Source organism: Mobula birostris, chromosome 1, assembly GCF_030028105.1.
Source record: "Mobula birostris isolate sMobBir1 chromosome 1, sMobBir1.hap1, whole genome shotgun sequence".
Lineage (NCBI taxonomy): Eukaryota > Metazoa > Chordata > Chondrichthyes > Myliobatiformes > Myliobatidae > Mobula > Mobula birostris.
Genome location: NC_092370.1, coordinates 23359037 through 23370215, shown reverse-complemented (window position 1 = coordinate 23370215; position 11179 = coordinate 23359037).

Genomic DNA, 11179 nt, shown 5'->3' with positions numbered 1-11179 from the left:
GGAAAGTGTATGGTCATACACTTTGGTGGAAGAAATAAACAGGCAGACTATTATTTAGACGAGGAGAGAAGTCAAAATGCAGAGATGCAAAGGGACTTGGGAGTTCTTGTGCAGGAGCCCCTAAAGGTTAATCTCCAGGCTGAGTCGGTGGTGAAGAAGGCGAATGCAATGTTGACATTCATTTCTAGAGGTGCAGAATATAAGAACAGGAATGTGATATTGAGGCTCTATAAGGCATTCGTGTGACCACACTTGGAGCATTGTGTGCAATTTTGGGCTCCTTATTTTAGAAAGGATATACTGACATTGGAGAGGGTTCAGAGAAGATTCACGAGAATGATTCCAGGAATGAAAGGATTACCATATGATGAACATCTGGCAGTCTTGGGCTGTATTCCCAGAGATCAGGAGAATGAGGGGGGATGTCATAGAAACATTCCGAATGTTAAAAGGCCTGAACAGATTAGATATGTCAAAGTTATTTCCCATGGTAGGGGAGCCTAGGACAAGAGGACACGACTTTAGGATTGAAGGACATCCATTTGGAACAGAGATGCAGAGAAAATACTTTAGTCAGAGGGTGGTAAATCTTTAGAATTTGTTGCCACTAGTGGTTGTGGAGGCCAAGTCATTGGGTGCATTTAGGGCAGAGATAGATAGGTTCTTGATTAGCCAGAGTATCAAAGGGTCTGGGGAGAAGGCAGGGGAGTGGGGATGACTGGAAGAATTTGGATCAGTCCGTGGTTGAATGGTGGAGCAAATTCAATCAGCTGAATGGCCCACTTCCGCTCCTGGTCTTCTGGTCTTATGGAATCGACTGAGAATGTGGGGATTGCCAATGTAAGATTTTGTGAATAAAACATGTGAGAGTCGTTCTATGTGCTCAACAAAGCCACGGTCCTTTACTTCCATGATAAACAAAATCAAAAGTAGCTGCTTTGCGCTGATGTCATTACATCAGACACCATCTCTCAAAGTGAAGACAGCATCTCAATGACAATGTTTGTGACTTATGAACATAGCCATTTTGCCTTTAGAACTGTAATTGACTTACTTCATGAATTTATCATTTATTTATATAATTCTTCTCCTTGATTGGGGCGGCACGGTACTGTAGTGGTTAGCACAATGCTTTACAGTACCGGTTACCAATACTCCCTTTAAGATGGGTGTGTGCACTCAACTTCTGCCATGAGAGCAAAAATGCATTTAAACTGCGCGCAAAATGCTGTCACCCTCTGCCTCGTTGGCATGTTAAATGTATTGCATGATTGTACACAATCACATATCTTTTCCGGTTTCTGATGCGGACAGTATTTGCAATGTGGAATTTGCAATGGTTTTTCTGCGGATTTTAGAACTGGCTTATTTATACTGTTTTTATTGAAGAAATTATTCTGTGCTCACATGTTGTTGTCACTGGGCAATAAACTGCACAGCACAAGATTTTTTCACACACTGGTCATTACAGATTAGAAGGAACACTGCCAGTGACCCGGATTCAATTCCCACCTCTATCGGTAAGGAATTTGTGCGTTCTCTCCATGAGCACGTGGATTTCCACTGGGTGCTCCAGTTACCTCCCACAGTCCAAAGATCTATCAGTTGGTATTAATTGGTCACTATAAATTGTCCTGTGATTAGGCTAGGTTTAAATGGGGGTTGTTGGGCAGAGTGGCTTGAAGGGTCAGAAGGGCCTATTCTGCATTGTATTTCAAAAAATAAACAAAAATTAAAATTTCAAAAGTAACATTATGAACAATATGTTAAGTGTCACGTATTACATTACCATAAGTCCATAAGGTATAGGAGCAGAGTTAGGCCACTTGGCCCATCGAGTCTGCTCCACCATTTCATCATGGCTGATCCAATTTTCCTATTAGCCCCAGTCTCCTGCCTTCTCCCCATATCTCTTCGTGCCCTGACCAATCAAGAAACTATCAACCTCTGCTATAAATATAAATAAGGACTTGGCCTCCACAGCTGCCTGTGGCAATGAATTCCACAGATTCACCACTCTCTGGCTAAAGAAGTTCCTCCTCATCTCTGTTCTAAAAGGATGTCCCTCTATTCTGAGCCCATGTCCTCTGGTCTGAGACTCTCCCACCATAGGAAATATACATTCCATATCCACTCTATCAGGCCTTTCACCATTCGATAGGTTTCAATGAGGTCACCCCTTCACCCCTCATTCTTTTGAATTTTAGTGAATACAGGCCCAGCGCCATCAAACACTCTTCATATGTCAAACCATTCAATCCCGGAATCATTTTTGTGAACCTCCTTTGCACTCTCTCCAGTTACAGCACATCCTCTCTATGATAAGGGGCCCAAAACTGCTCACAATCCTCCAAGTGAGGCCTCACCAGTGCTTTATAAAGTCTCAGCATTACATCCTTGCATTAAATACTCATCCTCTTGAAATCAATGCTAATATTGCATTTGCCTTCCTTACCAAAGACTCAACCTGCAAATTAACCTTTAGGGAATCCTGCACAAGGAGTCCTAAGTCCCATTGTACCTCAGTTTTTTTGTATTTTCTCTCATTTCCCTAAGATGCAAACCCCACACAGACAGCTCCTGAGGTCAGGATCAAACCTGGAGGCTGAGAAGCTTTGAGGCAAATAGTTTCCAGTATTTGCCTGTTAAGGAAATGTGAAAACTGGAATGCTTCGTTTCCATTTCAATAGCAAGACCCAATTAAAAGCAGACGGCAAGATTGCATGAGTTGATAACGTGATCTGAAAGAAGACACATCCACAAAATATCACTCAGATGGGAATAGAACTGATTAAAACTAAAGCGAATGCTGAGACAGAACAAGCAGAAAGTGCTTTTAATTCACTTGAGCTTTGAAATAAACATCTGCCAAGGAGAGATTAGAACAGGATATACAGTACTGTATAATGTCTGTGAAGTACAGAACAGGAAAATCATTTGTTAAATGGTAACGATGAATTATAAATAATTATAAAACATCTGCATTGAAATCTAACAATGAGGAAGAAAACCATTTCAAAACAGGTGTTGCAATAAGAACAGATACTTTGGAATTCATTACGGTCTTCCGAGGCAAATGCTGACCTCAGTGCACTGCAGGTGACAACCTACAGGTCCAAACAAAACCTTTTGTTTATAGATCAGTTGTTCTTCCTACATTACTGTATTGAGCTGAATCATGGAACACCTACACTAGGCACTGGAAGTCCTGGAACAATACCACCGAAGATCATTACAAAATATTTTGAGGATCACCTGGAAGGACAGATGCACTATTACTTTTAAGTTCCTTTAAACTTGAAATTCCTCGATCCTTGGTGTTATCATTTCACAGGTACTTCTTCTGGGCCAAGCACGCAAGTGCTTAATTACGAAGAAGGCATGACAGTGCCATTACTTCCTTAGGAGTTTGTGAAGATTCAGCATGACGTATATAACTTAGATTAACTTCTATAGATGTGTGGTGGAGAGCATATTGAGGGGCTGTACCGCGGCTTGGTATGGAAATACCAATGCCCTTAAAATGGAAAATCCTACAGATTTCCCTCCCCACTGCTGGGGCATCTACGCGGAGTGTTTTCACAGGAAAGCAGCATCCAGCATCATGGACACCCCCCCCCCACCCCCACCATCACCCAGGTCATACTCTCTTCCTGCCATCAGGGAGAAGGTACAGGAGCTTTAGGACGCACACACCCTGGGGGTTCAGGAACAGTTATTACCCCTCAATCATCAGACTCCTGAACCAGAAGGGATAACTTCACTCAATTTCACTTGCCCCATCACTGAAATGTTCCCACAACCTATGGACTCACTTTCAAGGACTCTTCGTCTCACGTTCTTGTTACTTACTGCTTATTGATTTATTCTTGTGCTTTTTTTCTCAGCTCAGGCTGGTAGAAGCTGAGGTACAGACATCGCAAGCGCACTCATTTCTTAACTGCTAGGAACTTTCAGACTAATCAGTGATGTTTAGTATTGTTGCCCTCTGAAGATTTACATAAATATTACTGTGTAGGCCTAATTGTTTAATGCTATTGTTCAGTGACTTTGTGATGATACTAGCTGTAGATATTACTATGACAATATATACCCTGTTCATGTTCCATAGTCTTTCAATTTCCTCTTTTATTTCATCATATTTCTGATGTTTTTCACTTATTGATTTCAGCATGTTATATATGCTTCGAATGGCTGTATCTATTAAGTAAGTTGTTCTTGCTTGTTTATCCTGTAATATTATACCTGACTGGTTATTATGGATTCTCCTATCTGTAGTAATGGATCTGTCATGGTGTAATTTGTTGGAGTCTGACTCTAAAACTGGATCAGGCTTCTATTTATAGTAAGGCATGGTTTCTTTTATGAGTTTATATTTTAAAGCAAGATTTTGTTTGCCACTTGATTTTGCCTGATAACATCAGAATCTGCCTGAAGGAAATTCAACATTACATTGAAAAAGTGGGAAGACTTTGCACGCAATAGACGCAGCGGAGGGAAATCTGTTCAGGAGGGAGCTGTGCTACATGAGGACGACCTCTGTTGTGTTGCAGAGGATGAGCAGCAGTTGTGAACGGGGAGACTGAATGACCAAAAGATCCAACCACTGACAACAGCCTTCATTTACTCTTGCCCGCACGGCACCAGAATGTGGATCCTGGATCGGCTTCTACAACCACCTGTAGGCCCACCAATAGGCAAGTCCTGAGGAGAAGATCCTACTCTTACTTTACGTTACTTTATTGTCGCCAAACAATTGATACTAGAGCATACAATCATCACAGCGATATTTGATTCTGAACTTCACGCTCCCTGGAGTACAAATCGATAGTAAATATAGTGAAAATTTAAATTATAAATCATAAATAGAAAAGGGAAAGTAAAGTAGTGCAAAAAAACCAAGAAGCAGGTCCGGATATTTGGAGGGTATGGCCCAGATCCGGGTCAGGATTCGTTCAGCAGTCTTATTACAGTTGGAAAGAAGCTGTTCCCAAATCTGGCCATACGAGTCTTCAAGCTCCTGAGCCTTCTCCCAGAGGGAAGAGGGACGAAAACTGTGTTGGCTGTGTGGGTCGTGTCCTTGATTATCCTGGCAGCACTGCTCCGACAGCGTGTGGTGTAAAGTGAGTCCAAGGACAGAAGATCGGTTGTGTGATGTGCTGGGCTGTGTTCACAATCTTCTGCAGCTTCTTCCGGTCTTGGACAGGACAACTTCCATACCAGGTTGTGATGCACCCTAGAGGAATGCTTTCTACGGTGCATCTATAAAAATTAGTGAGGGTTTTCACTCGACCTGAATGATCATACTACTACTACTGAACTCAATTACCTAATGCAATTTGATTTACCTAACACACGAAAAAACAAAAATGGTGGGAGTTCACTATTGTCAAAATATAATTGCTTTGAACTTTTGTACTATATTGTTACGTAAATTTGCCTTTGTCACATATTACCCCCCACTAAAGCCCATGAATGTGTTCTTATCTTCAAAATCCACAATTCTCTGTATTTAAACTCATTTAGTCCACATCAACCCCAAACTGAAATGGTGCATATCAATGTACCAAAGGATATGCTCAGGGATAAGGACCATAACAGTGTGTCCCTCATCACCTTTAACATGATTGAAATTTAATGATAATCAAATAGGATTTTTTTTTGCCCAAGCAGATGTGAAGAAAGTGTGCCTATTACCGAGCTGTTAAGAGCGATGCCCTCTGAGGATTGCAGATGGTCAGTGTGGACTTAATGGGTGAAGGGCCATGTACGAGTATGACTCAGCTGGTGTTGGACTTGGGTGTGGAATTGTTACTTTTCTTGCATTCTTCTTGTAGTTTAACTTCCCTAATTGCTTGTATTTCTGTATGATCATGTCTATACATGTTAGATTAGATTAGATTATGAGGACAAGCAGTCCTCTTTTATTGTCATTTAGTAATGCATGCATTAAGAAATGATACAATTTGTTCCTCCAGAATGATATCACAGAAACACAAGACAAACCAAGACTAATAAAACTGACAAAAACCACATCATTATAACATATAGTTACAACAATGCAAGCAATACCATAATTTGATAGAAGAACAGACCATGGGCACGGTAAAAAGTCTCAAAGTCTCTCGAAAGTCCCATCATCTCATGCAGACGGTTGAAGGAAGAAAACTCTCCCTGCCATGAGCCTCCAGCGCCGCAAACTTGCCGATGCAGCATCCTGGAAGCACCCAACCACAGCCGACTCTTGAGTCCGTCCGAAAACTTCGAGCCTCCGACACTGAGCACCGAGCACCATCTCTGCTGAGCGTTTCGACCCCAGCCCCGGCAACAGGCAATAGGCAAAGATGAGGATTTGGGGCCTTCCCCTCCGGAGATTCTCGATCGCACAGTAGCAGTGGCAGTGAAGCAGGCATTTCAGAAGTTTCTCCAGATGTTCCTCCGTGCTTCTCACGGCTGTATCCATCAAATCAGGATTGTGCATGGCATCCTAGTTCACAAATACGATATCAATTCAGAGCGGCCGCGCTGTGTCGCGCCGCCATCTTCTTCTCCCCCTCCAGTGAACAGTGAACTTTCCATCAATTACAGTACCGTTGCTTTTGTATTTTCCTAGATGTCACACACCTGAATCTGGCTATTTTATGTATTAATTGTTATCACTGGAATTTTCTTATCTCTAGTCTGAGTATGACATGACTATAACTACTTTTTTTTCCCTTCGTCTTTACTTGTTCCCTCATCACCTCTTTTGATATTCTTTGTTCTTGTAACATTTAATAAAATAGATGTAAGCAACAGGTTTTACACCTCATTCTTGACTTCCGAAGAACATTTAGATCGCAAAAGCACCACAATCCAACAACACAGACACGGGGAGATCTGCAGATGCTGGAAGTTCAAGCAACACACACAAAAAGTGCTGGTGAATGCAGCAGGCCAGGCAGCATCTATAGGAAGAGGTGCAGTCGACATTTCAGGTCGGGACCCTTCGTCAGGACTAACTAAAAGAAGAGCTAGTAAGAGATTTGAAAGTGAGAGGGGGAGGGGGAGATCCAAAATGATAGGAGAAGACAGGAGGGGAGAGATGGATCTAAGAGCTGGAGAAGGGAGAGGATCATGGGATGGGAAGCCTGGGGAGAAAGAGAAGTGGGGAGGGGAGCCTGGAGGGTGAAGAGCAGGCAAGGAGTTATAGTGAGAGGGACAGAGGGAGAAAAAAGAGAGTGAGAGAAAGAGAGAAAAAAGGGGGAAAAAATAAAAAATATATATTTAAAAAAACAAATAAATAAATATGGGATGGGGTGTGAAGGGGAGGAGGGGCATTAACGGAAGTTAGAGGAGTCAATATTCATGCCGTCAGGTTAGAGGTTTATAGGCATCCGTTAGTCTCATGAGACCATGGATTTGTGCCTTGGAAGGTTCTCAGGGCGCAGGCCAGGGCAAGGTTGTATGGAAGACGGGCAGTTGCCCGTGCTGCAAGTCTCCCCTCTCCATGCCACCGATGTTGTCCAAGGGAAGGGCATTAGGACCCATACAGCTTGGCACTGGTGTCGTTGCAGAGCAATGTGTGGTTAAGTGCCTTGCTCAAGGACACACGTGCTGCCTCAGCCAAGGTTCGAACTAGCAACCTTCAAATCACTAGACGAACGCCTTAACCATTTGGCCACGCACCAACATGTTTTGGAGGCTACCCAGACGGAATATAAGGTGCTGTTCCTCCAACCTGAGTGTGGCTTCATCTTGACGGTAGAGGAGACCGTGGATAGACATGTCAGAATGAGAATGGGACGTGGAATTAAAATGTGTGGTCCCTGGGAGATCCTGCTTTCTCTGGCGGACAGAGCGTAGGTGTTCAGCAAAGCGGTCTCCCAGTCTGCGTCGGGTCTTGCCAATATATAGAAGGCTGCACCTGGAGCACGGGACGCAGTATATCGCCCCAGCCAACTCACAGGTGAAGTGTCGCCTCACCTGGAAGGACTGTCTGGAGCCCTGAATGGTGGTAAGGGAGGAAGTATAAGGGCATGTGTAGCACTTGTTCTGCTTACAAGGATAAGTGCCGGGAGGGAGACCCCTCCCCTTCTTCAGTCTTCAACCCTCCTCCTCTTCATGGACACCCCGCTCTGGTCTTCTGCCTGCTCTGGACCTCTTTATTGCTAACTGCCGACGGGATATCAACCGTCTTGACTTCACCACACCTTTTTCCAATTCCAACCTCACTCCTTCCGAACGCTTTGCTCTCCACTCTCTCCACACTAATCCTAACCTTACTATAAAATCCGCCGATAAGGCGGGTGCCGTTGTAGTCTGGCATACTACCTCTACATTGCCGAGGCACAGCGACAACTCACGGATACCTCGTCTTATTTACCCCTCGATCATGACCTCACTAAGGAGCACCAGGCCATTGTCTCCCACACCGTCACCGACTTTATCTGCTCAGGGGATCTCCCATCCACTGCTACCAACCTTATAGTTCCCACACCCCGCACTTCTTGTTTCTACCTCCTACCCAAGATCCACAAACCTGCCTGCCCTGGTAGACCCATTGTCTCAGCTTGCTCCTGCCCCACCGAACTTATTTCTGCTTACCGCGACACGGTTTTATCCCACTTGTTCAATCCCTTCCTACCTATGTTCATGACACTTCTCACACTCTGAATCTTTTCAATGCTTTTAAGTTCCCTGGCCCCCACCGCTTTATTTTCACCATGCATGTTCAGTCCCTATATACCTCCATCCCCCACCAGGAAGGTCTCAAAGCTCTCCACTTCTTTTTGGATTCCAGACCTAACCAGTTCCCCTCTACCACCACTCTCCTCCATCTAGCGGAATTAGTCCTTACTCTTAATAATTTCTCCTTTGGCACCTCCCACTTCCTCCAAACTAAAGGTGTAGCTATGGGCACCCGTCTGGGTCCCAGCTATGCCTGTCTTTTCGTTGGCCTTGTGGAACAATCCATGTTCCAAGCCTATACTGGTATCCGTCCCTCTCTTTTCCTTCGCTACGTTGACGACTGCATTGGTGCTGCTTCCTGCACGCATGCTGAGCTCATTGACTTCATTAACTTTGCCTCCAACTTTCACCCTGCCCTCAAGTTTACCTGGTCCATTTCCGACACCTCCCTCCCCTTTCTTGATCTTTCTGTCTCTATCTCTGGAGACAGCTTATCTACTGATGTCTACTATAAGCCTACTGACTCTCACAGCTATCTGGACTATTCCTCTTCTCACCCTGTCTCTTGCAAAAATGCCATCCCCTTCTCGCAATTCCTCCGTCTCCGCCTCATCTGCTGTCAGGATGAGGCTTTTGATTCCAGGACAAGGGAGATGTACTCCTTTTTTAAAGAAAAGGGCTTCCCTTCCTCCACCATCAACTCTGCTCTCAAATGCATCTCCCCCATTTCACGTACAACTGCTCTCACTCCATCCTCCCGCCACCCCACTAGGAATAGGGTTCCCCTGGTCCTAACCTACCACCCCACCAGCCTCCGGGTCCTACATATAATTCTCCGTAACTTCCGCCACCTCCAACGGGATCCCACCACCAAGCACATCTTTCCCTCCCCCCCCCTGCTTTCTGCAGGGATCGCTCCCTACGCAACTCCCTTGTCCATTCTTTCCCCCCATCCCTTCCCACCGATCTCCCTCCCAGCACTTATCCTTGTAAGTGGAACAAGTGCTACACGTGCCCTTACACTTCCTCCCTCTCCACCATTCAGGGCCCCAGACAATCCTTCCAGGTGAGGCGACACTTCACCTGTGAGTCGGCTGGGGTGATATACTGCGTCCGGAGCTCCCGGTGCGGCCTTCTATATATTGATGAGACCTGACGCAGACTGGGAGACCATTTCGCTGGACACCTATGCTCTGTCCGCCAGAGAAAGCAAGATCTCCCAGTGGCCACACATTTTAATTCCACATCCCATTCCCATTCTGATATGTCTATCCACAGCCTCCGCTACTGTAAAGATGAAGCCACACTCAGGTTGGAGGAACAACACCTTATATTCCGTCTGGGTAGCCTCCAACCTGATGGCATGAATATTGATTTCTCTAACTTCAGATAATGCCCCTCCTCCCCTTCACACCCCATCCCTTATTTACTTATTTAACATATTTTTTATGTATATTTTTAATTTTTTCCCCCTTTTTTTCCTTTCCTCCTCTTTTTTCTCCCCCGTCCCTCTCACTATAACTCCTTGCCTGCTCTCCACCCTCCGGGCTCCCCTCCCCTCTTCTCTTTCTCCCCAGGTTTCCTGTCCCATGATCCTCTCCCTTCTCCAGCTCTTAGATCCATCTCTCCCCTCCTGTCTTCTCCTATCATTTCGGATCTGCCCCTCCCCCTCCCTCTCTCAAATCTTTGTTAGTCCTGACAAAAGATCCAACAACAGCAACTTGCCCATTCAAAAGTAGATCACTTGAAGATAAAGTATGCCTCTCAAAAGGAAGATGTCTTTCCTCTATGTCAAAGACTCCTAATGTGGGGTACATGGACCCCCTTACTTAATGCCATTGGCCCATGGCATAAGAAAGATTGGGAATCCCTGCTCTATACAGTAACTTCAGATTTCAGACAGTTCTGCAACAGCAGACGGGTCTTTAACTTGAATCGTTAACTCTATCTCTCTTTCTGTTGCAGTGTGTTGAGTATTTCTAACATTTCTAAAAATTTTATTTCAGTTCTGCAAGGGTTCCAAGGTTTCTGCAAAAACACCATACAAATCAATAAGATTATAAGACAGAGAAGCACAATTAGGCCATTCAGCCCAACAATTCAGCTCCACCTTTCCATCATGGCTGATTTAATATCCCTTGCAACCTTCTGTTCTGTCTTCTCCCTGTAACCTTTGGCATCCATACCAATTGAGAACCTATCAATTTCCAATCTAAATATACCCAAAGATTTGGCCACCACAGCCGACTGTGGCAATAAATTGCACAGATTCACCTGCCTCTGGGTAAAGAAATTCCTCCTCTAAAGAAATGTATCTGGTGCTAGAATCCCCCATGGAGAACTTCGTCTCCATGTCCACTCTATCTGAACCGTTCAATATTTGATAGGTTTCAATGAGATCCCACCCCTTCATCCTTCTAAACTCTATGGAGTATAGGTCCAAACCCATCACTGACTCCTCATATGTTAACCTTTTCATTCCCAGATCATTTTCTATGAAGCTAACCAC